At 44.6% G+C, this 27,096-nt stretch overlaps 1 protein-coding gene across 4 annotated transcripts in view; it reads right to left on the reverse strand.

The window, feature by feature from the left end:
• Positions 1 to 8,938, reverse strand: part of MPV17L (MPV17 mitochondrial inner membrane protein like) — a 210,876-nt gene extending 201,938 nt beyond the window's left edge. Inside the window, exon 1 of one of the 4 annotated variants that reach the window (XM_056542831.1) lies at positions 8,866 to 8,938. The gene's annotated coding sequence lies outside the window, so the exon portion shown is untranslated. The remainder of the gene's footprint in view (positions 1 to 8,865) is intronic. The other 3 variants (XM_056542830.1, XM_056542833.1, XM_056542832.1) reach the window with 3 other exon arrangements.
• Positions 8,939 to 27,096: the final 18,158 nt, after the last annotated feature.

Here is a 27,096-nt window from a genome sequence, read left to right on the forward strand (position 1 = left end):
GCTATAGATAGTTACATAAAAGGTGTAAAAAAAAAAAATTTTCAAAAAAAAAAAAAGGTTGAAGAATGTAAAAAAATTTCAAAAAGTGAAAAATCCCCTCCCCCAATAAAAATGAAAATTGGCAGTTTTTCCCATTTTACCCCATCTTTTTTATATAAACATATTTGGTATCGCTGCGTGCGTAAATGTCCGAACTATCAAAATATAATGTTAATGATCCCGTATGGTGAACATCGGTAAACGTAAAAAAAAAGTCAAAAAATGCCGCTTTGTCAATTTTTATTCCACAAAAAATTTTAACCCATTAAAGACTCAGGGTTTTTCCGTTTTTGCACTTTCGTTTTTTCCTCCTTACCTTTTAAAAATCATAACCCTTTCAATTTTTCACCTAAAAATCCATATTATGGCTTATTTTTTGCGTCACCAATTCTACTTTGCAGTGACCTTAGTCATTTTACCCAAAAATTCACAACGAAACGGAAAAAAAAATATCATTCTGCAACACCATTTTGTAACATTTGGGGGCTTCAGTTTCTACGCACTGCATATTTCGGTAAAAATGATCCCTTATTATTCTGTAGGTCCATATGGTTAAAATGATACCCTACTTATATAGGTTAGGTTTGATTTTGTCGTACTTCTGGGAAAAATCATAACTACATGCAGGAAAATGTATACGTTTAAAAATATCCTCTTCTGACCCCTATAACTTTTTTATTTTTCCACGAACAGGGTGATATGAGGGCTCATTTTTTGCACCGTGATCTGAAGTTTTTATCGGTATGATTTTTGTTTTGATCGGACTTTTTGATCACTTTTTATTCATTTTTTAATGGTATAAAAAGTGACCAAAATATTCTTTTTTGGACTTTGGAATTTTTTTGCGCCTACGCCATTGACTGTGCGGTTTTATTAACAATATATTTTTTATAGTTCGAACATTTACGCACGCGGCGATACCACATATGTTTATTTTTATTTACACTGTTATTTTTTTTATGGGAAAAGGGGGGTGATTCAAACTTTTATTAGGGAAGGGGTTAAATGACCTTTATTAACACTTTTTTTAAACTTTTTTTTTGCAGTGTTATAGGTCCCATAGGGACCTATAACACTGATCTCCTATGCTGATCACTGGCGTGTATTAACACGCCTGTGATCAGAGTTATCTGCGTTTGACTGCTCCTGCCTGGATCTCAGGCACGGAGCAGTCATTCGTCGATCGGACACCGAGGAGGCAGGTAAGGGCCCTACCGGTGTCCTGCAAGCTGTTCAGGATGCCGCGATTTCACCACGGCGGTCCCGAACAGCCCGACTGACAAGCCGGGATACTTTCACTTTCGCTTTAGAAGCGGCGGTCAGCTTTGACCACCGCTTCTAAAGGGTTTAATACCGCACATCGTCGCGATCGGCGATGTGTGGCATTAGCCGCGGGTCCCGGTCGTTGATGAGCGCCGGGACCGACGCGATGTGATGCGGGGTCACAGCGTGACCCCGCATCATATCGTGGGAGCCGGCGCAGGACGTAAATATACGTCCTGCATCGTTAAAGGGTTAAAATGATCAAAAAAGTTTTATATATGCAAATGTGGTGTCGATAAAAAGAACGGATGACTGTGCAAAACATGAGCCCCATACCTCTCTATATACGGAAAAATGAAAAAGTTATAGGTGGTCAAATAGGGCGATTTTAAATTACTGATTTTTTAGAGTATGTAGCCATGGGTATCATTTTAATCATATTGATCCACAGAATAAAGAACAAGTCATTTTTACTGTAAAGTGTACAGTGTGAAAACAAAACCCTCCAAAATGTGCAAAATTGTGGTTTGCATTTACATTTCCTCCCTAAAAATAAATTTTTTTGGGTTCGCCGTACATTTCATGGTAAAATGAGAGGTTTCATTACAAAGTGCAATTGGTCACACAAAAAACAAGCCCTTATATGGGTCTGTAGATGGAAATATAAAAGAGTTATGGATTTTAGAAGGCGAGGAGGAAAAAACAAAAACGCAAAAATAATATTAGCCTGGTCCTTAAAGGCGTACTCCAGGATAAGAAAACTGATCCCCTATCCTAAGAATAGGGGATGAGTTCCAGATCGCGGGGGGTCCGACCGCTGGGGCCCCCCGTGATCTCCTGTACGGGGCTCTCGTCTCTTTGCCAAAATAGCTCATTTCGACCACCGCATGATGAGGCGTCCGACACGCCCCCTCAATACATTTCTATGGCAGAGGCGGAGGCTGCTGATTGCAGCGCTCCGGCTCTCCCATAGAGATGTATTGAGGGGGCGTGTCGGCTGCTGCGTCATGCGTTGGTCGGACACAGCCCCTGGCCGCTGACTGTCGGGGCCCCGTACGGGAGATCGCGGGGGGCCCCAGCGGTCGGACCCCCTGTGATCTGAAACTTATCCCCTATCCTTAGGATAGGGGATAAGTTTTCTTATCCCGGAGTACTCCTGTAAGGTTAAAATAGGTTTGGTCCTTAAGGGGTTAAGTTAAAGGGGTAGTCCAGTGGTGAAAAACTTATCCCCTATCCTAAGGATAGGGGATACGTTTGAGATCGCGAGGGGTCCGACCACTGGGGCCCCCTGCGATCTCTCTGTACGGGGGCCAGGCTCTCCGGCCAGATAGCGGGTGTCGACCTCCGCACGAAGCGGCGGCCGACACGCCCCCTCAATACATCTCTATGGCAGAGCCGGAGATTGCCGAAGGCAGCGCTTCGGCTCTGCCATAGAGTTGTATTGAGGGGGCGTGTTGGCCGCCGCTTCGTGCGGAGGTCGACACGCCCCCTTCCCGCGGGCTGTCGGGGCTCCGTACAGGAGATCGCAGGGGGCCCCAGCGGTCGGACCCCCCGCGATCTCAAAACTTATCCCCTATCCTTAGGATAGGGGATAAGTTGCTCACCACTGGGTCACCACTGGACTACTCCTTTAAGGGTGGCAATAATTTTGTGCAGCCCATTTTTGGAGTTTTATTCCAATACAAACAAATGGAATAAACATGTGTATAGCAAAACATGTGTTACTGCAATCCTTTTCTGTGAGAAATACTTAATTTTCTAGAAAAAATTTCAGGGGTGCCAACATTTATGGTCATGACTGTATGTGGTATTGCATGTGTAAATGTCCCAACTATAAAAATATATTGTTAATGAAACCGCACGGTCAATGGCGTACAAATAAAAAAAATCCAAAGTCCAAAATGGTGTATTTTTGGTCACTTTTTATACCATAAAAAAAAATTATCAAAAACATAAATGGTACCGATAAATACTTCAGATCATGACGCAAAAAAGGAGCCCTTGTACATCCCTGTATGTGGAAAATTTAAAAAAAAAAAAAGTTAGAGGGGGTCAGAAGAGGACAATTTTAAACATATACATTTTCGTGAATGTAGTTATGATTTTTTTCCAGAAGTAAAACAAAATCAAATCTATATAAGTAGGGTATCATTTTAATCGTATGGACCTACAGAATAAAGATAAGGTTTCATTTTTACCGAAAAGTGCACTGCATAGAAACGGAAGCCCCCAAAATTACAAAATGTTTTTTTTTTTCTCTCAATTTTGTCCCACAAATATTTTTTATTGTTTTGCAGTAGATTGCTTGGTAAAATGACTGATGTCATTACAAAGTACAATTGGTGGCGCAAAAAAATAAGCCATCATATGGGTCTGTAGGTGCAAAATTGAAAGGGTTATGATTTTTAAAAGGCAAGGAGGAAAAAACTAAAGTGGAAAAACGCTCTGTCCTTAAGGGGTTTAACCCCTTAAGGACCGGGCGTTTTTCAGGTTTTTGCTCTTTCGTCTTTTCCTCCTTACCTTTAAAAAAATCATAACTCTTAAAATTTTGCACCTAAAAATCTGTATTATGGCTTATTTTTTGCGCTACTAATTCTACTTTGTAATATCAGTCATTTTACCCAAAAATCTACGGCAAAATGGGAAAAAAATCATTGTGCGACAAAATTGAAAAAATACAGCCATTTCGTAACTTTTGGGGGCTTCCGTTTCTACGTAGTACATTTTTCGGTAAAAATGACACCTTATCTTTATTCTCTAGGTCCTTGATACCCTATTATTATGATACCCTACTTTTATAGGTTTGATTTTGTATTGCTTCAGAAAAAAATCATAACTACATGCAGGAAAATGTATACGTTTAAAATTGTCATCTTCTGACCCCTACAACTGTTTTATTTTTCCATGTTCAGGGCGCTATGAGGGTTCATTTTTTGCGCCGTGATCTGAAGTTTTTGTCGGTACCATTTTTGATTTGAACTGACTTTTTGATCGCTTTTTATTCATCTTTTCATGATATAAAAAAGTGACCAAAAATACGCTATTTTGGACTTTGGAATTTTTTTGCGCGTACGCCATTGACCGTGCATTTCCGCACGCGGCGATACCCCATATGTTTATTTTTGTTTTTATTTACACTGTTTTTTTTTTTTATTATTGGAAATGCCGGGTGATTCAAACTTTTATTAGGGGAAGGGATAATTCAAAGGGTTAATGTTTTTTTTTTTTTACACTTTTCTTTTGCAATATTATAGAACCAATGGGGGGCTATAACATTGCATTTACTGATCTTTAACTGTGTTCAATGCATCTCCATAGGGATGCATTGATCAGGGTTTTCGGCGATTGATTGCTCAAGCCTGGATCTCAGGCTTGAAGCATTCAATCGGTGATCGGACTGCAGGAAGGAAGGTAAGAGACCTTCCTCCTGTTGTACAGCTGTTCGGGATGCCGCGATTATACCGCGGCGATCCCGAACAGCTCCCTGAGCTAACCGGCACTTTTTACTTTCACTTTTAGCCGCGTGGCTCAGCTTTGGGTACGCAGCTAAAGGGTTAATAGCACGCGGCAACGCGATCAGTGCCGCGCGCTATTAGAGGCGGGTCTCGGCTTCACAATGACGCCGGGCCCGCCGTGATATGATGCAGGGTCCTTAAGGGGTTAAGTAAAATATTTACAAATTGCTGGAGATTTTTAAGGTAAACCAAAGGGTAACCTACAGTATATTATAATGAACCCAATAGCAAGAGGAAAACCTTTCCACTGCAACCAATCCCAACAACCACTCTTGGCTATGTTCAGACGATGGAATGTCCGAACAGAAAATTTCTGCGCAGACTCCTCAGAAAAAGTAGACATGTCTATTCTTTCTGCAGACTCCAGAATTGGGATTTTGGCGGCTGAAACATCTACAGAGAAAATTCTGCCATGTGCACAGTGCAGCAGAATCCCATTGAAATCAAGCTGCAGTGGAATGTCCAAGCGGAATTCTTCTGCGGAAATTCCATTGTGTGAACATAGCCTTTTGGCTGCCAAAAGTCCCTCCTAGACAGCTGCTCCTGTAGCTATAGGACACATTGTTATACAGTGATCCCTCAACCTACAATGGTCTCAACATACAATAGTTTCAACTTACAATGGTCTTTTCTGGACCATTGTAAGTTGAAACCAGACTCAACATACAATGTTCCGGACAGTCCAGATCTTTGAAACGTGTCAATGGGCAGAAGAACTGATCAATCAGAATGGGCAATTTACTGGTAAAACGCCTGTATTACTGAAGTGTATGCACTGACTGATGTCTGATAGCGCCCCTACAGTACAGGGAGGTACAACATGTTCTGTACACTTTACCTGTACCAGGGTTAGCTGCTCCTTTGGACACCAGGTGAAGGCGACTCCATGTTACTTTATTAGGACATTTATCAACGGGTTTAGTCAGGTTTTCTTTACTATAATTGTCGCAAAATTGTCGCAACTGCGACTACGCGATTTTTCGTGCAACATTTTGACTGGAAAGCGAGAAAAGCAAGTTTTCCAAAAATTAACTATGTAGTACCGTATATACTCGAGTATAAGCCGACCCGAGTATAAGCCGAGACCCCTAATTTCAACCCAAAATCCCAGGAAAAGTTATTGACTCGAGTATAAGCCTAGGGTGGGAAATACCTCATCCCCCCTGTCATCATCCAGACCCGTCATTAACATCCTCATCATCATCCCCTTGTCATCATCCCACACATCCCCCCTTCATCATCCCACACATCCCCCCTTCATCATCCCCTTGTCATCATCCCACACATCCCCCCTTCATCATCCCCTTATCATCCCACACATCCCCCCTTCATCATCCCCTTGTCATCATCCCACACATCCCCCCTTCATCATCCCCTTATCATCCCGCACATCCCCCCTTCATCATCCCCTTATCATCCCACACCCCCCCCCTTCATCATCATCCCCACCCCCCTTCATCATCCCCACACCCCCCCTTCATCATCCTCTTCTCATCATTCGCCCTCAGTGGTCTTCAACCTGCGGACCTCCAGAGGTTTCAAAACTACAACTCCCAGCAAGCCCGGGCAGCCATCGGCTGTCCGGGCTTGCTGGGAGTTGTAGTTTTGAAACCTCCGGAGGTCCGCAGGTTGAAGACCACTGCGGCCTTCAACATCATCCAGCCCCCTCTCACCCCCTTTAGTTCTGAGTACTCACCTCCGCTCGGCGCTGGTCCGGTCCTGCAGGGCTGTCCGGTGAGGCGGTCGTCCGGTGAGGAGGTGGTCCGGGCTGCTATCTTCACCGGGGGCGCCTCTTCTCCGCGCTTCCGGCCCGGAATAGAGGCGTTGCCTTGACAATGACGCAGAAGTACGTTGGCAATGAACGCACCTCTGCGTCGTTGTCACGGCAACGTGACTATTCTGAGGCCGGGCCCGAAGCGCTTAGAAGAGGCCTCCCCGGTGAAGATAGCAGCCCGGAACCAGTATCCCACCGGACCACCTCCTCACCGGACAGTCCTGCAGGACCAGACCAGCGCCGAGCGGAGGTGAGTACTCAGAACTAAAGAGGGTGAGAGGGGGCTGGATGATGTTGAAGGCCGCAGTGGTCTTCAACCTGCGGACCTCCGGAGGTTTCAAAACTACAACTCCCAGCAAGCCCGGACAGCCGATGGCTGCCCGGGCTTGCTGGGAGTTGTAGTTTTGAAACCTCTGGAGGTCCGCAGGTTGAAGACCACTGCGGGTGGGGGAGTTCACTCGAGTATAAGCCGAGGGGGGTGTTTTCAGCACGAAAAATCGTGCTGAAAAACTCGGCTTATACTCGAGTATATACGGTAATAATTTTAAAATGGACTACGGGTAGTCAGGTATTTATTAACTGCGACAGTCGCAACTGCGCAAAAAAAAGTCGCAACAGCGTTAAAAATTTACTAAATTTACTCCAGCTCAAACATGGAGCAGAAAAAGCTACTACTAAAGTAAAAAAGGAAAAATTGCTTACGTGAAAGAAAATTATCAACAGGCTGAAAGCAGTTGATAAAGAAGTCACACATAAGCAAAAAAAATGTAAGGTAAAAATTACTAAAAAAAAAAGAATACATAAGCAAACATTGATAAATGTCCCTCATTGTGTGTACTATACAGGACCCTGAAGAAGCTCCTGTCCTCTACATTTGGCTGTCGGGGCATGATGGGAGTTGTAGTTTTGCAACAGCTGGAGGCTCACTGCTTGGGAAACACTGACATAGATTGTGATTTACAGCTTCCAGCAGATCTTTCTTACTTTTATATATAAGGATTTGCTTTATCTATATTAGTTATCTACTTATTTTTCTTTAATTCTCACTTTTTCCTATTTTTGGATGACATTTTGGTGCCTTTAGAACCAATTACCAGGTTTCCATAGAGTTCTGGTCTCAACATACAATGGTTTCAACATACAATGGTCGTCCCAGAACCGATTAATATTGTAACTTGAGGGAACACTAATATATATATATATCTCTCAATACACAGTGATGCTCAAAGTCCATCAATAATATTCACTCACATCCAAGAAATAACGAGGGCACTCACCATCCAGGTGCTTGCTTCCATTAAAGGGGTACTCCGCTGCCCTGTGTCGGAAGCTCCGCTCGCAGCGTCCGGAAGTTTATTGTTCCGGACACTGTGTGCGGGCTTCCGTGTTCGGGGCTTCCCCTCGTGACGTCACACCCCGCCCCCTCAGCGAAAGTCTATGCGAAGGGGGCGCGATGGCCGTCACACCCCCTTCCCATAGACTTTCGTTGAGGGGGGCGGGCGTGACGTCACGAGGGGAAGCCCTGAACACGGAAGCCCGCACACAGCGTCCGGAACAATAAACTTCCGGACGCTGGGGAGCGGAGCTTCCGACAACAGGCAGCGGAGTACCCCTTTAACTTTTATTAGGTAATGACACTAACAACAGACATGATACGGGCAAACGGGGGTGTAACGACAGTATGTTATGAAAGACTACCGTGACTCATTTTCTCTTTGCTCAGAAAATGAACAAAATTCAAGCTTCCAGGCACTGATCCAGCAAAAGAAATGGTGCAGACACACAATTATTGTCCTAAGATCAGATTTATTCGCACTATAGCAACGTGTTTCTGGTCCGTAACAGACCCTTCATCAGGCAAGGTGCATGAGAAGACCCCCTCCTTATCTAGACCATATTATTAAGACATCCACCCCCCATAAAAGACCTATTTTAATTGCAGTACTGACTGGTCTTGTCAAAGAGGTATCACAATATTTTGAAACCAACAAACAAGGAGAATGTTAAAATAAAAAGAAAGTAAGAAATGCTTATATATATATATATATATATATATATATATATATATATATATATATATATATATATATATATATATATATATAAACATGGCTGCAGGGGATAACTGTTACCTGTTTCTATACTATTAAGACTGACAGTAATGATCTGGAAGCACAGCTTACATGAGGTTTACATCAGAAAAAGAGATCAGAATCGGATATACTAATGCATTTTACATGGAAGGGAAAAGGTCAAAAAAGTGCAGCCACTTACTCTAGCACTGGCAGATTCTCCTCTATGCATGTGCCCTGTATTAGGATTACAGTCCCTAAGGCAGCTCCTTCCGGCAAGTTAACTCAGCCTTCCTTTCTTACCATATCACAACTAATAGCCTCCCATTACCATAGTACTTCTAATAACACATCCCTTCACTGTTCACATGGCAGAATTTCTGCATAGAATTCCGCATGAAACTTCTGCATGAATTCACTTCAATGGAAAATTCTGCTGTGTAAATAAGAAAGAATAGAAATGTATTGGCAACATATTTCTGCAGAATTTTCATTCAGAATTCTATGCAGAAATTCTGGCGTGTGAACAGAGCTTTACATAGGCACTTAAATGGTTATCATAAAAAAATATATATATATTATTCACACCGGGTTTCACTCTTGAGATATAGGGGGAGATTTATCAAAGGATTTAGACTGGTTTTTCTTGTCTAAATTTGTCGCACAGAAAGTCGCAGTCTAAATATGTGCGACTTTTCTGCGACTTTTGCTCTAGAGGATTTTTAGAACATGATGCATGCAAGTCTATTTTAGACTGAAATGCATTGGAAAATGCATTGGTGCTGAATTTATCAAAAGCGACTTTTCAGCGACAAGTCGCATAGGCTGAAAGTACGCCGAAATGTCAGACCATGTTGGAGCAGGTTTAAATATAGACTATAGCATAGATCATGCAGTCTGTGCACACAATTTATCAAGAGCTGTGCGCCATTTGATAAATTAGGTGCACAATAGACCAGACTAACCCTCTGTAGTTTGGTCTATATTGATGCGGGACATAGACAACTTTGATAAATATCCCCCATAGTGTTATCTAGTTGTAAGCTGTGTTAGTGTGTGGCATTGCTCTCAGCTCCCCAGAAAGCTGACAGATCCAAATTTTTTAAAACATTGACTTATATAGCGAAAATATGTAAAAAAAAAAAAAATGTTTAAAGTTAATAACCCTTTAACCCTTTGATGACACAGGAAATAACACTAAAAAAATTTCAGCTACAGACCCATTTTACAATAAAATCTACCAAGAATTATTGTTTATGGTGGGAAATTTTGCAACTTTTTTTTTTTTTACGCAGTGCACTTTATGGTAAAACTGACATGTTCTATTTATTCACTCATGTCATAGCCACAGCGGGACTCAGGGCATACAACTACATCCTGGTGCATCTCAGGCGCACAGGGCATACCTGTACGCCCTGCGTCCTCTAGGGGTTAATGTGGGTATTCAGTATCATAAAAACAGAGCTAATTTCTCATTAACAAGGGGATAAGGGGATAAAAAAAGGGGATAGGGAATAAGATGTCTAGGGGTGAAGAACCCTTTAAGCCATGCATTTAACTTCCTTAGCTCCTGCTGTTTTCCCTGCAATGCGCCTGGCCCAGGCAGTATTTCAGAGAATCCAATCTCCTGCACCGGCTCCCAAGATATAACGCGGGGTCACACGGTGACCCCGCGTCATATCGGGTCGGTCCCGGCGGCCGGGACCCACGACTAATACAGGACATCACCGATTACGGTGATGCCCTGTATTAACCCTTCAGACACTGCAATCAAAGTTGACCGCCATGTCTGAAGTGAAACTGAAAGTATCCCAGCAGCTCAGTCGCGGCGGTGACTCCCTATGGGAGCTAAAATACTGCAAAAAAAAGTGAAAAAAAAAGTGTTAATAAATGTGATTTAACCCCTTCCCTAATAAAAGTTTGAATCACCCCCCTTTTCCCATAAAAAAAAAAAAACTGTGTATATAAAAATAAGAATAAACATATGTGGTATCGCCGCGTGCAGAAATGTCCAAACTATAAAAATATATCATTCAGTAAACCACATGGTCAATGGCATACAGGTAAAATAAAGTCTAAAATATCATATTTTTGGTCACTTTTTATACCATTAAAAAATGAATAAAAAGCGATCAAAAAGTCCAATCAAAACAAAAATGGTACCGTTAAAAACGTCAGATCATGGCACAAAAAATGAGCCCTCAAACTGCCCTGTATGCGGAAAATTTTTGAGTTATAGGGGTCAGAAGAGGACATTTTTAAACGTATACATTTTCCTGCAGGTAGTTATGATTTTTTTTCAGAAATACAATAAAATCAAACCTACATAAGTAGGGTATCATTTTAACTGTATGGACCTACAGAATAAAGATAAGGTGTAATTTTTACCAAAAAATGCACTGTGTAGAAAAGGAAGCCCCCAAATTTACAAAATGGCGTTTTTTCTTCAATTTTGTCGCACAATGATTTTTTTTTTCCGTTTCACCATGCATTTTTGGGTAAGATGACTAATGTCACTGCAAAGTAGAATTGGTGAAGCAAAAAATAAGCCATAAAATGGATTTTTAGGTGGAAAATTGAAAGGGTTATGATTTTTAAAAGGTAAAGAGGAAAAAAACGAAAATGCAAAAATGAGTCCTTAAGGGGTTAAAATTATTATTTAGGGCTGTCTACCTACCATGAATTCTGTTAGATAGAAACATAGAAACATAGAATGTGTCGGCAGATAAGAACCATTTGGCCCATCTAGTCTGCCCAATAATCTGAATACTATGAATAGTCCCTGGCCCTATCTTATATGAAGGATAGCCTTATGCTTATCCCATACATGCTTAAACTCACTGTATTTGCAGCGACCACTTCTGCAGGAAGGCTATTCCATGCATCCACTACTCTCTCAGTAAAGTAATACTTCCTGATATTCCTGATATTACTTTACTGAGAGAGTAGTGGATATATCTATCTATATCCTTCTGGAGATACGGGCTCCAGTACTGCGCACAATACTCCAAGTGAGGTCTCACCAGTGTTACATAGTTACATAGTTACATAGTTAGTACGGTCGAAAAAAGACATATGTCCATCAAGTTCAACCAGGGAATTAAGGGGTAGGGGTGTGGCGCGATATTGGGGAAGGGATGAGATTTTATATTTCTTCATAAGCATTAATCTTATTTTGTTCCAGGAATGTATCTAATCCTGTTTTAAAGCTGTTAATTGTTCCTGCTGTGACCAGCTCCTGAGGTAGACCGTTCCATAAATTCACAGTCCTCACGGTAAAGAAGGCGTGTCGCCCCTTGAGACTAAACTTTTTTTTCTCCAGACGGAGGGAGTGCCCCCTCGTCCTTTGGGGGGGTTTAACCTGGAACAGTTTTTCTCCATATTTTTTGTATGGGCCATTAATATACTTATATACGTTTATCATATCCCCCCTTAAACGTCTCTTCTCAAGACTAAACAATTGTAACTCCTTTAATCGCTCCTCATAGCTAAGATGTTCCAAGCCCCATATTAGTTTAGTCGCGCGTCTCTGCACCCTTTCCAACTCCGCAGTGTCCCTTTTATGGACAGGTGACCAAAACTGAACAGCATATTCCAGGTGAGGCCGTACCAATGCTTTATAAAGGGGGAGTATTATGTCCCTGTCCCTTGAGTCCATGCCTCTTTTGATACATGACAATATCCTGCCGGCTTTGGAAGCAGCAGCCTGACATTGCATGCTATTCTGTAGTCTTTGATCTACAAGTACACCCAGATCCTTCTCTACCAGTGACTCTGCCAGTTTAATCCCCCCTAAGACATACGATGCATGCAGGTTATTAGTACCCAGATGCATAACTTTACATTTATCCACATTGAACCTCATTTGCCAAGTGGATGCCCAGACACTTAGTCTATCCAAGTCATCTTGTAACTTATGCACATCCTCTATAGACTGTACCGTGCTACAAAGCTTGGTGTCATCTGCAAAGATAGAAACAGAGCTGTTAATACCATCCTCTATATCATTGATAAATAAATTAAACAACAGCGGTCCCAGTACTGAACCTTGGGGTACACCACTAATAACCGGGGACCAATCAGAGTACGAATCATTGACCACCACTCTCTGGGTACGATCCATGAGCCAGTGTTCAATCCAGTTACAAACTAAAATTTCCAAACCCAAAGACCTTAACTTACCTGTCAGACGTCTATGAGGGACAGTATCAAATGCTTTAGCAAAATCCAGAAACACTATATCCACAGCCATTCCTCTGTCAAGGCTTCTACTCACCTCTTCATAAAAGCAAATTAGATTGGTTTGACAACTTCTATCCTTAGTAAACCCATGCTGGCTATCACTTATAATACAATTATCCCCTATGTATTCCTGTATGTAATCCCTTATAAGTCCTTCAAACAATTTACCCACAATGCACGTTAAACTTACCGGTCTATAGTTTCCTGGGGAAGACCTAGAGCCCTTTTTGAAGATTGGCACCACATTCGCCTTGCGCCAGTCCCTTGGCACAATACCAGACACCAGAGAATCTCTAAATATCATGAACAGGGGTACAGATATTACTGAACTTACCTCTCTAAGAACTCTTGGGTGTAGTCCATCCGGTCCTGGGGATTTGCTTACATTTATATCACTTAACTTACCTTGTACCATCTCTACATTAAGCCAGTTCAGTACATTACATGATGTGTTACCAGCACTGACCTGGCCAATGTCAGCTCCTTCTTCCATAGTGTATACAGAACTAAAGAACCCATTCAGTAGCTCCGCCTTCTCTTGATCGCCTGTGACAACCTCCCCATTATCATTGTTAAGGGGTCCTACATGCTCTGTCCTTGGTTTTTTTGCATTTATATATCTAAAAAAATATTTAGGATTAGTTTTGCTTTCTTTGGCCACCTGTCTCTCATTTTGAATTTTTGCTGTTTTTATTACATTTTTACAGATTTTATTAAGCTCCTTGTACTGTTTAAATGTTATCGCTGACCCATCAGATTTGTATTTTTTGAAGGCTATTTTTTTGCTGTTTATTGCTCTTTTAACATCATGTGTCAGCCATGTAGGATTTAGTTTCAATCGTTTATATTTGTTCCCCTTTGGTATATATTTAGTGTTCTGTACAGCGGCATGAGCACTTCTCTCTTTCTACTGCTTATACCTCTCCCTATACATCCAAGCATTCTGCTAGCGTTTCCTGTTGCTCTATTACATTGTCTTCCTACCTTTAAGTCTTCTGAAATAATTACTCCTAAATCCCTCTCCTCAGATACTGAGTTCAGGGCTGTGTCAAATAATCTATATTCTGCCTGAGGGTTTTTACGCCCCAGGTGCATTATCTTGCACTTATCCACATTAAATTTCAGTTGCCAGAGTTCTGACCATTCTTCTAGTTTGCCTAAATCCTTTTCCATTTGGCGGATCCCTCCAGGAACATCAACTCTGTTACATATCTTTGTGTCATCAGCAAAAAGACATACCTTACCATCGAGACCTTCTGTAATATCACTAATGAAGATATTAAACAATATTGGTCCCAGTACAGATCAATAAGGTATCCCACTGTTCTTGGTTCCCACATGGACCTTGACAGCTAGCTCAATCCCAGCTCCCAAGTAATGTGTCTACCCAAGTAATGTGTTTACCCAAGTAGTGTGTCAACCCTTTCCACCACATACCAAACCTTGGCACCAGGGAAACAAGTTATTCTATCCATCTTCCTGATTATAGAATGCTGTACAACCATTAGCTGTCTGATTACCATCCCCCACATTACTAGTTGGACTAGTATACGCTATGGTTGAAATTCTGATACTGAGGCCCTAACATCATAACCCAGCTTGGCATTCTGCTTGGGAGATCAGAAGCAGAAATGGCCTTCCTTTTCTATGCACCCTTTTCAGTCCCTCTTACTACATTAAAGGGGTTATCCAGGAATAGAAAAACAGAGCTAATTTGATTCAAAAACAGCTCCATATCTGCCTCCAGGTTGTGTGTGGTTTCACAACTTGGCTCCATTCCCTTCAAAAGAATTGAGCTGCAGAACCACATCTAACCTGGAGACAGCCAGGAAGCGTTTTTTGAAAGACATTATCTCTGTTTTTCTATTCCCGGATAAGCCCTTTAACCCAGCTCCTTAATTCCCCCTTGTCTACCACACTAACTTCTTGCTCTACAAGCAGTATGCTCTTTTCAAGATTGTCAATAGTCCTCAGTTTTGCATTTTGCTTCTCCAGATCTCCATGTGAGATTTCAGATTGGCAACATACTCACATCTTCCAGTGCATTATTCATCTTGCAATAGATACTTGTCACGCCGAGCGCTCCAGGTCCCGCTGCCTCCCCGGAGCACTCACGGCGTGCCTCTGTCTGCAGCGCTCCGGTCGGCATCGCTGACCGCGAGCGCTGCTCCCTGGCCCCCGGAGGGGACGCAATCCGAGGCACGGCTCGTGCCCGCCCTCGGATCGCGCCCCATCTCACTCACCTCTCGCCCCCGTTTGCTTCCTCCCAGCACGCGCGGCCCCGCTCCCTAGGGCGCGCGCGCTGACTTGCTTAAATTTAAATGGCCAGTGCACCACTAATTGGTGCCTGGCCCAATCACTTCCAATCACTCCCTAACATATAAAAACCCACTTCCCCTTCCTCTCCTTGCCGGATCTTGTTGCCTTGTGCCTCTTTCTAGTCCTTGTGTACCGCACCAGTCTGAGCTGCCAGAGAGGTCGAGTCGCTACTGGGGAACACGACCTGGTAGTTACTGCCGCAGCAAGTCCATCCTGCTTTGCGGCGGGCTCTGGTGAACACCAGTAACTGCTTAGAACCGATTCCCCAGGACAGGGTCTTCAAATGGACCCCGATAAGCTCTCCGCAGTCTTGGATTGGCCACGCCCCTACGGACTTCTCTCTATCCAGCGCTTCCTCGGATTCGCTAATTACTACCGTCAGTTTATCCCCCACTTCTCCACTATCGTGGCTCCCATTGTGGCTCTGACCAAGAAAGATGCGAATCTGAGATCCTGGCCTCCCCAAGCGGAAGAAGCTTTTACTCGCCTTAAGGCCGCCTTCGCCTCCGCACCAGTCTTGACTAGGCCTGATCCTCTGAAGCCATTCTTCCTTGAGGTGGACGCCTCTTCAGTAGGAGCCAAGGCGGTTCTTCTTCAGAAAAACGCTAAAGGAAAAAAGGACACTTGCGTTTTTTTCTCTAAAACATTTTCTCCTCCGGAAAAAAATTACGCTATTGGTGACCGAGAATTGCTGGCCATTAAAATGGCACTTGAGGAGTGGAGGCATCTCCTGGAAGGATCCCTCCACCCGATCACCATTTACACTGACCACAAAAATCTGTCATACCTACAGTCCCCCCAGTGCTTAAATCCTCGCCAGGCCAGGTGGTCATTGTTGTTCGCCGGCTTCAATTTCCAGATACATTTTCGTCCTGCAGACAAGAATGTCAGGGCGGATGCCCTATCTCGTTCCACTGATGCCACGGAGGCAGAAACCTCTCAACAACACATCATTCCCCCTGAGTGTCTGATCTCTGCTGCTCCTGCTTCTCTGGCGCCAGTTCCTCCAGGAAAGACCTTTGTCCCCCCACGTCTTCTCCTCCGGACTCTCAAATGGGGTCACTCCTCCCACTTGGCGGGTCACGCTGGAATCAAGAAATCCACTCAGTCAGACACTATTGATGGCCTTCATTTGAAAAAGATGTGACTGACTTCGTACGCTCCTGTACTGTCTGCGCACGTGATAAAACTCCTCGCCAGGGCCCGCGGGTCATCTTCTTCCTCTGCCAGTACCCGAACAGCCTTGGTCACACATAGCGATGGACTTCGTCACTGACCTTCCTGTATCCCATGGCAACACTGTCATTTGGGTGGTCGTTGATCGATTCTCCAAAATGGCTCATTTCGTTCCACTCCCTGGCCTTCCTTCTGCGCCACAATTGGCGAAGCAATTTTTTTTGCACATTTTTCGTTTCCACGGACTGCCTACGCATATCGTCTCCGATAGAGGCGTTCAATTCATCTCAAAATTCTGGAGAGCACTCTGCACCCAATTAAAGATTAAATAGAATTTTTCCTCCGCCTACCACCCGCAATCTAATGGACAAGTGGAGAGAGTAAACCAGATCCTTGGTGACTACCTGCAAAATTTTGTCTCCTCCCGCCAAGATGATTGGGTTGACCTGTTACCCTGGGCCGAATTCTCGTACAATTTCAAAGACTCTGAGTCTTCCGCCAAGTCTCCATTCTTTGTGGTGTACGGCCGTCACCTGCTTCCCCCCCCCCTCCCCATCCCCACTTCATCTGGAGTTCCTGTCGTAGATGATTTGACCCGGGACTTTTCCTCTATTTGGAAGGAGACTCAAAAGTCGCTGGCCTCCTCTCGTATGAAGAAACATGCGGACAAGAAGAGAAGAATTCCTCCTGTCTTTGCCCCTGGTGACAAAGTGTGCCTGTCTGCCAAAAATATTCGGTTCCGTGTCCCTAGCTACAAGCTGGGTCCACGTTACCTCAGGCCATTTAGGGTCAAAAGTCAAATCAACCCTGTCTCTTACAAGCTCCATCTTCCTCCTTCTCTTCGTATTCCTAACTCCTTTCATGTTTCCCTTCTCAAGCCTCTCATTCTTAACCGCTTTTCCCCCAAGGTCACCGTTCCTGCTCCTGTCTCGGGCTCCTCTGACATCTTCTCGGTTAAAGAAATCCTCACTTCAAAGATTGTCACTCACCTCTCGCCCCCGTCTGCTTCCTCCCGGCGCGCACGGCCCCGCTCCCTAGGGCGCGCGCGCCAGCTTGCTTAAATTTAAAGGGCCAGTGCACCACTAATTGGTGCCTGGCCCAATCACTTCCAATCACTCCCTAACATATAAAAACCCACTTCCCCTTCCTCTCCTTGCCGAATCTTGTTGCCTTGTGCCCCGAGAAACGTTATAGTGTGTCCCAAGCCTGTGTACCCAGACCTTCTGCTGTTGCCCCTGACTACGAACCTCGCTGCCTGCCCTGACCTTCTGCTACATCTGACCTCGCCTCTGTCTAGTCCTTGTGTACCGCGCCAGTCTCAGCTGCCAGAGAGGTCGAGTCGCTACTGGGGAACATGACCTGGTAGTTACTGCCGCAGCAAGTCCATCCTGCTTTGCGGCGGGCTCTGGTGAACACCAGTAACTGCTTAGAACCGATTCCCCAGTACGGCCCGCGTCATCACCTCTCTGGCACAGAGGATTCACCTCCAGTGTCTTCACCAGCCGCTAGTTCGGACCCTGACAATACTTCAGTGGTAATAGATACATCAAGGCACATTGTGCACTTTAGAGAACTCCAATCTTGCTTTTAACCTTGGTGTAACACTGGTGGTTGGCAGCCGCCAGCATGCAGCAAATCCCACTGCGTACCTCAGCCGAACTGCACACCGGGCTCCCCTTCGTTACAGGCTCCAGATTTGTTCCCCTACGTTGTCACAGGTGGCGACAGCCTCAGACACACTCCGTAAGGGCCACATGCGTGCTGTCTCTTTCGTTCCATTTGCATTCGACCCCCCCTCCAATCTCTGCCAGGCACCACCTAGTTAAGGGCACTTCCCCCTACCTTTGGTGCCTGAGCAATAGTGTAGCTTGTCTACTTGCGAAGGTTCTGCTGCTGTTCAGATCTTCTGTGTTACTTACTATAACCTGTTTCCTGATTCTGTCTCTAGCCTGACCCCTTGGTATCTGCCTTCATATAATGCACATTAGCCCTAATGATTTAATCGAACACACATTGCATTGACCTGGTTGTAAGGTAACAATGCAGTTCAAAACTTTCAAAATTAAAGCTGACTATTAGGTGAGTAAAAAATCACCCCAAAGCAATATTTCTGGAAAAGGAATTGTTGGACAGAGTAGAGAAAAGTAAACCCCTGCCATGTCCTCTGCCAGTAAGAATGTTGGTGGCAGTTCTAGTGACAGGACCAGAGCCAGTAGAGATAGCAGCAGCCAAATACCTGGTGGTAGTAGCAGCCGTGTCAGCTGTCCAAAGTTCTCACTGTCTGCCAGAGGTTGTGTTGTTTGACAGGATAGTACAGCCCTAGTGGACTGGTTTACTCATTCAAGGTCTGCTCAGGAGGAGGAGTCTGACGATATAACTGTAAGCCAGCTGTCAGTAGATTCCTCATTAGGGCTGCAGCTAATGATTATTTTTAAATCGATTAGTTGGTCGATTATTCCATTGATTAATCGGGAAAAAAACTTAAAAATGCCAAAAATAGGGTTTTCGTTGATTCTACTTGAAAAGTTATGTACAAGGGCCACATTAAAAGTTTTTAGCATGTGATGTGACTAGAAATGAGCGAATCGAAGTTGACGAACCCAAATTCGTTACGAATTTCATGAAACATTTGATTCGCAACGAATACGAATATCGCCGCGATTCTATCGCACGAAACGCTTCATTAAACTCCATTTTACAGCATTCCAGGCTATTGGCGACCTAAGATGGCAGATCCACATGTGAGTACATGGGGCAGGGGATTATGGGAGGGCGGGAAACAGCGGCGGGAATGAAGGTAGGCGGGCTGACCCTGAACCACATGTGAGATGCAGCCTATCAGTGTTCACTGATCCCTGTGATGTCACAGCTCCTATATAATCGGTGGCCATCTTGCCTCTCTTCATTTCATCTATGCACTCAGAGATAGAGAGAACTGGACTGTGTGTGAATAGCTCATACCACAGCGTTACACTGCAACTGCTAGTCACATCAGCATTAGGAAATGGCAGGAGTGCAGAGTGCTGTGCTGTTACACTGAGAAGGATCATTGATAGCTAAACCTCCTATTCACGTTATTGAGCATTCCAGCAGAGAGGGGCAGATAGCTGTGAGCTGCCTCATATAGATCTCCAAGCTGCCTGAACTTTCTGAAGCATCTTATCTCCTCATTTTTCAGCCCAATTGATTTTTTTTCTTTTTGCTCCACAAATCTTCTGCTGCTCAGAATTGTGTGACAGAGTGCAACTTAGGGTTTAATCCCTGGATTTTTAATTTTTTTTGTGGTGCTGCACTGTTGGGTCCTGCTGCTGTTCAGAAATAAGTCATATTAGTGTGGACTTTAGTGCCTTTTTACCATTTTTCATCTGTTACTCTGTCTCTGTGCTAAATTCAGTGTTATACCACACGTTATACACCTGCCGGTGTATTAAAGAAAAAAAAGTTTTTCCTGAGTACAAATACGCTTAACAGTGGCCTTATCATTGCAAAGGGCCTAAATACAAGCAAATAGCGTACCATATACTACCTTTTTTTCTGTCTCTGTGCTAAATTAAGTGTTATACCACACGTTATACACCTGCCAGTGTATTAAAGAAAAAAAAGTTTTTCCTGAGTACAAATACGCTTTTTCAGTGGCATTATCATTGCAAAGGGCCTACATACAACCAAATAGCGTACCATATACCACCTTTTTTCTGTCTCTGTGCTAAATTCAGTGTTATGCCACACGTTATACACCTGCCGGTGTATTAAAGAAAAAAAAGGTTTTCTGCGTAAAAATACGCTTAATAGTGGCCTTATCATTGCAAAAGGCCTAAATTCAAGCAAATAGCGTACCATATACCACCTTTTTTTTCTGTCTCTGTGCTAAATTCAGTGTTATACCACACGTTATACACCTGCCGGTGTATTAATGAAAAACATTTTTTTCCTGAGTACAAATACGCTTTACAGTGGCCTTATCATTGCAAAGGGCCTAAATACAAGCAAATAGCGTACCATATACCACCTTTTTTTCTGTCTCTGTGCTAAATTCGGTGTTATACCACACATTATACACCTGCCGGTGTATTAAATAAAATAAAATTTTTCCTGAGTAAAAATACGCTTAACAGTGGCCTTATCATTGCAAAGGGCCTAAATACAAGCAAATAGCGTACCATATACTACCTTTTTTTCTGTCTCTGTGCTAAATTAAGTGTTATACCACACGTTATATACCTGCCGGTGTATTAAAGAAAAAAAAGGTTTTCCTGCGTAAAAATACGCTTAACAGTGGCCTTATCATTGCAAAGGGCCTAAATACAAGCAAATAGCGTACCATATACTATCTTTTTTTCTGCCTCTGTGCTAAATTCGGTGTTATACCACACGTTATACACCTGCCGGTGTATTAAAGAAAAAAAAGTTTTTCCTGAGTACAAATACGCTTAACAGTGGCCTTATCATTGCAAAGGGCCTAAATACAAGCAAATAGCGTACCATATACTACCTTTTTTCTGTCTCTGTGCTAAATTCAGTGCTATACCACATGTTAAACACCTGCCGGTGTATTAAAGGAAAAAAAAAGTTTTTTCCTGTGTACAAATACGCTTAACAGTGCTCTCATCATTGCAAAGGGCATACATACAACCAATTAGTGTATTATTTAGTAACTGTATTTCTGTCTTGGTGCTAAATTCAGTACTATTCCACACATTAGTATACACTGGCTGGTGTATACCACAAAAAAATAGTTTTTTTTTTTGCGTATAAATACGCTTAACAGTGCGCTCATCATTGCAAAGGGCATACATAGAACCAAGTAGTGTACTATTTACTACCTGTTATTTTGTCTCTGTGCTAAATTCAGTGCTATTCCACACATTAGTATACACCTGCTGGTGTAATTAAAAAAAATAAAAGTTTTTTTTCTGCGTAGAAATACGCATACCAGTGCGCTCATCATTGCAAAGGGCATACATACAACAAAGGAGTGTACTATTTAGTAACTGTTATTCTGTCTAGGGCCTATATACTTTGAAAGGACAGCCGTAAGTAATTGCCTGCTGCTGTTCTATACCCTCATAAACGCACTAAGTATGTCAGGCAGGGAAGAGCCAGGACGTGCACAGAGAAGGGGCAGAGGCCTACATACGTCAGGCAGAGTTGGCAGCAGACTTGGGGCGAGTGGCAGCAGGATTCGCAGCAATAGGCCTGAGCCCCCGTGAACACCCAGCGGTCGTGTCGTCGACCCATCTCTCCTCGTCAATTGTTTTGCACACTCATCCCCATCATCACAGGCGACATGACAACCCCAGTCAAGCGTCGGTGGGTTCCTCAGACACAACCCTCAGTTGGCATGGCCCGGGAGCAGTCCCCGTAATCCCATTGCCTTTGTCCTATGCTGTACCATCTCGCAAAGAAGTATCTCATGCTTTGGGTTCAGCTCCACTATTTAGTGAGGATGATGTAATAGAGGACAGTCAGCATCTAATGGGCAGCCAAGAATGTGAGGAGACATGTGTCCTTTGCTCCGCAAGGCGGGCAAGTATTGATGCAGAGAGTGATTTGGGAGGCGGTGTTTCAATTGTTCAGGGTCCTGAGGCAGACACTGTTGTGGAACATGAGGAGGACATCAGTGACGTGCACACATCTTTTGATGATGATGAAGCCGATCGCAATTGGGAGCCGGGTGCAGAAGCCGGGGCTTCATCATTATCAGGAGAAGAGATTTGCTCTTTGTCTATGAGGCAGCAAGGCGGTAGCACGGTTGGAAATCAGCATGGTGGTGGCAGTAGTGGAAATTCAGGAGCCAAACATGCCAGGGGGAGACCACCTGCTTCGCGGCAAGCTACCATTCAGGGAGGTAGTGGAACAGGGGTTCCTGGAGACTGCGCCAATAGCAGTGAAACAGTGCGAACTGCGGGTGGGAAAATCAGCTACTCTGCGGCGTGGATGTTCTTCATAAAGAATCCGGAGGACCTTAGTGTAGTCACATGCAAAATATGTGGGCAGAAAGTGAAGCGTGGCCAGGGTCCCAATCTCGGCACCACGGCCCTGCGTCAACACATAATTCGCCACCATAAAGCGGCCTGGAATAACAGTGGCTCCGAGGTAGTGGTCCAGCCTGCCGCATCACCCAGTGGCCATCCGCTCCCTCCGTCATCCAGCCAAGGCTCCACCACCTCAGCCGAAGGGAGCATTGTGTCAAGCCCTCCTTCTTGCGCTCCTGCTTCTTCCGCTCGTAGTCAGCCATTCCGCCAACAATCGATCGGTGAAGCCATGTCCAAGAGACAACAGTATGCGCCCACTCATCCAAAGGAGCAGAAGTTGAATGTGCTCCTGTCCAAGTTGCTGGTGTTGCAGTCCCTCCTTTTCCAACTGGTGGACTCTGCAGCTTCCAGGGAATTGATGGCTTGTGCCGAGCCGAGGTGGAGAGTCCCAAGCCGTCATTTCTTTGCGAAGAAGGCAGTACCAGCCCTGCATAAGTTTGTACAAGAGAAGGTGGGCCAGTCCTTGAACCTGTCGGTGTGTTAAAAAGGCACGACAGCGTCGATGTGTGGAGCTGTAACTACAGGTAGGGACAATACATGTCTTTTACGGCCCAGTGGATAAATGTTGTTCCTGCACAGCCACAACAGCAACTTGGACAGGTCCCGCCGCTTCCTCCTCCACGCTCTGGCTCCCAGGCAGTTGGTCCTTTTGCAGTGTGCGCCGAAATCCGAGTATGGCTTACTCCCCGAAATCTGGAAATGGGAACCATGGTGACCGACAATGGGAAGAACATTGTGGCCGCGCTGCGACAAGGAAGTGTGAACCATTCGCCCTGCATGGCACACGTGTTGAATCTGGTTGTGAAGAAGTTCATCAAGTCTTCACCCCATTTGCAAGATGTCCTGACAATGGCAAGGAAACTGTGCATGCACTTCAGCCACTCGTACACCGCCAAGCACACTTTGCTTGAGCTGCAGCGTCAGAACGGTATCCCACAACATAGTCTCATTTGTGACGTTGCCACACATTGGAATTCCACCCTCCATATGTTGGACAGACTATACGAACAAAGAAAAGCCATCACGGATTTTTTGATGATACAAGCAGATACGAGTACTCCCCTGTGTAACTTCAATGTGAACGAGTGGCAGCTCATCCGTGACACCTGCTGTTTGCTGAGGCCTTTTGAGGAAGCCACATTTTTTGTTAGTCGCTCGAATTACGCCATGAACGACGTAATTCCACTCCTACATTTACTCAAAAAAATGATTGAAAACATGGCTGGTCACGGTAATGGAGACGTTGTGCCTACATCAGAAGGCTACATGAGTCCTGTGGGGGATGAACTGGAGGAGGATGATGAGGGGCAGAGCGGAGCACAGTTTACGGTGGATGAGATGGCCGGTGTTTATGGTCATTGGACAGGAGAGGAGGAGCAGGAGCAGCCAGAGGAGCTGGAGGGTTATTACGATGGAGGCGAGACAGAGGACCCAGACACACCGTGGCAGTATGCAGTGGAGATGGAGGCAGGTAGTCCCAGTGAGTCACTGTCACAAATGGCACGATGCATGCTAAGTTGCTTGCGTAGTGACCCCCGAATTGTCAAAATTCGTCAGCGCAATGACTTCTGGATCTCCACCTTATTAGACCCTCGCTACTGGCCCAGAATGGGGGCCTTTTTTACACCCACTGAGAGGGAGGACAAACTGACCTACTTCAGGGAGCTTCTACGTAGTCGGTTGGCCGATACCTATCGGCCACATGGTCCATCCACTCGCAGGTCTGACTCGGGGGGCCCTCTATGCTCACCTTCCACTGCCACGGCTGCTGGGGAGGGGTGGCAGGAGCTGTACCGGCTCAATCAGCAGCAGCCTGAGTCTACAGTTGCTGATGAGTAGCTTCCTTCAGCCGCATAGTGAAGCTACTTATCAGCAGCAGGTGGACATGGAGCAGGACCTGAACCAGCAGGTGGTGGCTTACCTCGACATGACCCTGCCAACATCCGTTGAAGATCCACTGGACTTCTGAACAGCCAAACTCGATTTATGGCTGCAACTAGCTGAGTTTGCCCTGGAAAAGCTGTCCTGCCCGGCCAGTAGTGTGCCATCAGAGTGGGTGTTTAGTGCGGCCGGGGCCATAGTCACCCCAAGGCGAACTCGTCTGTCCACTAAAAATGTGGAGAGACTGACGTTTGTCAAGATGAATCAGGGATGGATCAGCCAGGATTTCCAGCCACCAATGACAGATGGGTCTGAGTAGATTGACCATGCTCCTACAACAAAATTTTCTCTATTGTGGTTGGTTATGAAACCCTCTGGGGCAGACCTGGGCATTGTACGGCCAGCTTGCCACATACAGCCTTTTGATTGGCTCTGACCGGCCCGCGCTGATTGGGGGACAACTATACTGCCTAATCTGGGGGACAACTATGCTCCTAATCTGAGGGACATCTATGCTGCCTAATCTGGGGGTCATCTATGCTGCCTAATCTGGGTGACATCTATGCTGCCTAATCTGGGGGACAACTATGCTCCTTATCTGGGGGACAACTATGCTGCCTACTCTGGGAGACAACTATGCTCCTAATCTGGGGGACATCTATGCTGCCTACTCTGGGGGACAAGTATGCTCCTAATCTGGGGGACATCTATGCTGCCTAATCTGGGTGACATCTACGCTGCCTAATCTGGGGGACAACTATGCTCCTAATCTGGGGGACAACTATGCTCCTAATCTGGGGGACATCTATGCTGCCTAATCTGGGGGTAATCTATGCTGCCTAATCTGGGTGACATCTATGCTGCCTAATCTGGGGGACAAGTATGCTCTTAATATGGGGAACATCTATGTTGCCTACTCTGGGGGACAAATATGTTCCTAATCTGGGGGACAGCTGTGCTGCCTAATCTGAGTGACATCTATGCTGCCTAATCTGGGGGACAAGTATGCTCCTAATCTGAGTGACATCTATGCTGCCTAATCTGGGGTACAACTATGCTCCTAATCTGGGGGACATCTATGCTGCCTAATCTGGGGGACAAGTATGCTCCTAATCTGGGGGACATCTATGCTGCCTACTCTGGGAGACAACTATGCTCCTAATCTGGGGGACATCTATGCTGCCTAATCTGGGGGACAACTATGCACCTAATCTGGGGGACATCTATGCTGCCTAATCTGGGGGACAAGTATGCTTCTAATCTGGGGGACATCTATGCTGCCTACTCTTGGGGACAACTATGCTCCTAATCTGGGGAACATCTATGCTGCCTAATCTGGGGGACAACTATGCTCCTAATCTGGGGGACATCTATGCTGCCTAATCTGGGGGACAAGTATGCTCCTAATCTGGGGGACATCTATGCTGCCTACTCTGGGGGACAAGTATGCTCCTAATCTGGGGGACTTCTATGCTGCCTAATCTGGGGGACAGCTATGCTCCTAATATGGGGAAAACTGATGCTTCTGGCCTTGGGCCTATAATTTTTTGAAGTTTAGCAGTAGCTAAATACATGCTTAATGCAAATGTAAACATTGATCTTTAAATGTAAGGGGTTATGAAAACCTCTTGGGTACTGCAAATGCATGCTCCAGACTCATTCTGTGTCTTTCAGGAACTACTTGCCTCCCTGGTGCCTCTGGCTGTGGGCCTTAAATTTTTGGATGTTTAGAAGTAGCTAAATACATGCTTAATGCAAATTTCAACGATGATCGTTAAATTCTCGGCGCTCTGCCAGGGCCTTCTCCTACCCCGCCTGGGCCAATCCGAGGACCTCACTAACCAACTCACTAACTAATCCAATTGCTTATAGCGACGGGCGCTGTGTACAAAGGGCAGGGACTTAATAGACGCCAACTTACTGGTAATTCCTCGTTTTAAGGTTAAATAATTGCAATCCCTATCACAAACTGGTTTCAACGTGCAACACGCACCTGTCCTTGAAAGGTAGAGACACGCTAATCCGTTCAGTGGAGCGCGCCTGCGGCCCCGGACATCTGAGGGCATAATACTCCTGTTATTGCTCGATCTCGCAATTGATCGGGCAAGGTAAGGGGTTATTAAAGCCTCTTGGGTACTGCTGAGGCCTACTCCTGACTGCTCCTGGTGCAATGTATGGGGTAATTAAACACTCTTGGCTAGTGTTATTGTTAAATTTACTGGTAATTTTATCAGTAATAAAATTGAATTTTGCAGAATGCTAACCGTTACACAACTGAACACTTGTTGCGTGTGATTTTTTAATGAAAAAATAAAATAAATAGATGGAGAGGGATTAACTCTGCGTAATCATTTTTGGCGATTAGAATCTTTTTGTCATCTGATTTTTGGAGACAGATGCGCTTACACACATGTAATAATTTTTTAAACCAAATTTCAAACATTGTGTGGTTTATTATTTTTGAGAAGAATGTCTTTTGGTGGTCCACCATCCTGCATTATAGAGTCTTCTGAACTGCTGTATATGCGCTTGTTTTTTTTAAAAAAAAGGTATTGTGTCCGACAATTTTGATAACATTTTGTGTTTTTTTGGGGTGGATTGTGAAGCCCGGGTGACGGGTGTGTAGTGTGTACTCGTGCATCAGTCAACTCCAGTCTGTGTCCGTTAGGCAATATATGGGTTACTGATGCAGCAGAGGTGGGGCCTTGGTCTTGGAATTTCAATTATTTAAAAAAATTGAACATATTGTGTGGTTTATTATATTATAGAAGAATGTCTTT

This window comes from Hyla sarda, chromosome 10, assembly GCF_029499605.1.
Source record: "Hyla sarda isolate aHylSar1 chromosome 10, aHylSar1.hap1, whole genome shotgun sequence".
Lineage (NCBI taxonomy): Eukaryota > Metazoa > Chordata > Amphibia > Anura > Hylidae > Hyla > Hyla sarda.